This window comes from Condylura cristata, unplaced genomic scaffold (assembly GCF_000260355.1).
Source record: "Condylura cristata isolate star-nosed mole 26May11 unplaced genomic scaffold, ConCri1.0 scaffold00014, whole genome shotgun sequence".
Taxonomy (NCBI): domain Eukaryota; kingdom Metazoa; phylum Chordata; class Mammalia; order Eulipotyphla; family Talpidae; genus Condylura; species Condylura cristata.
The window spans coordinates 52,563,001-52,564,353 of record NW_004567115.1 but is presented as its reverse complement, the minus strand read 5'-3'; the positions used below and the strand labels follow the sequence as shown (position 1 = coordinate 52,564,353).

Here is a 1,353-nt window from a genome sequence, read left to right as displayed (position 1 = left end):
CTCGTTTGAGCGCCAGCAGTGATTTGAGCGCCGACCAGGGAGGCCGCGCGTGATGGCACCGTGCAGCCTCTCCCACTGCCAGCCCCGCCGGCCCCCTTGGCTCGGGGTCTTCTCTGCAAACCCTCCTGGGAGCCCCAGCGACGTCCTGACCCCTGGCCCCAGGAGCGGCAGGGCTCTCCACCAGGATTCCCCGCCGGCGCCCACCGTCTGCGTGCCGCTCTTCGTGTCCTGGGGCGCCCACAGGCGGGCATCCCCTCTTGACCTGGCGAGGGTCGCAGGGGTCACCGCTCTGCGGGGCTTCCGCGAAGGTGCCAGCTTGTCCCTGGCCGCCCGAGGCCCCGCGCCGACGCTGGGCTCAGTCACAGCGCCGCGCCCTCGTCACCTCGCAGACGGGAACTCCGAGGGAAGGCGATGCTCTTCCCCAGGCGCCGTGGGGGGCTGCGCTGAGCTCACCCACTTGGCGGCTGAGACGCGGGCGGCTGCCGTGGCCCCGCAAGCCACAACTCGCGCAACCGCGGGCCCCAAACAGGGCGAAGCAGTAACAGCGGTAGGACTTGGGGCCGGGCCGCAGGCTCCCCTAGGGGCGGTGCGAGCCAGGGACCCTGCCCCTCCTCACGCCAGCGTGCGGCCCCCAGGTCCTCCACCCACGAAGTCGCATGGGGACGGGGGCTAGCCAGCGGCTCGCAGAATCGCTGTAACACGCAGCCAGTCCCGCCCCTAGCAAGTATCGCGACATCAAGGGGGTCACGTTCGCTGCCGTGTCCGTTGTCTGAGCAGACTGAGCCTGCAGCAGCAGCAGCGCCGCACAGCGCCGAGCCTCCCTGCGGGGCCCTGCAGCTCGACGGCACTCACACGGCCCCGGCATGCGTCCGCGGCAGCGCCACTGTCGCGCACCGCACATCTCACACTGTGGATGCGAGTAACGGCTCACCGACCACGTGGCCGCTGTGGTGCGAGATAGACGGCCCCGCCGACGTGGCCGCTGTGGTGCGAGATAGACGGCCCCGCCGACGTGGCCGCTGTGGTGCGTGACAGAGACGGCCCTGCCGATGTGGCCACTGTGGTGGGAGATAGACGGCCCCCCAACGTGGCCACTGTGGTGCGTGACAGAGACGGCCCTGCTGACGTGGCCACTGTGGTGCGTGATAGACGGCCCCGCCGACGTGGCCGCTGTGGTGCGTGACAGAGACGGCCCCGCCGACGTGGCCGCTGTGGTGCGTGACAGAGACGGCCCCGCCGACGTGGCCGCTGTGGTGCGTGACAGAGATGGCCCTGCCGATGTGGCCACTGTGGTGCGAGATAGATGGCCCCCGACGTGGCCACTGTGGTGCGTGACAGAGATGGCCCTGCTGA

General features: G+C 70.7%; 1 protein-coding gene across 1 annotated transcript in view; it reads right to left on the bottom strand.

Moving 5' to 3' along the window:
- Positions 1-1,353, bottom strand: part of MSRA (methionine sulfoxide reductase A) — a 130,234-nt gene that overhangs the window by 2,742 nt on the left and 126,139 nt on the right. The window lies entirely within an intron of this gene.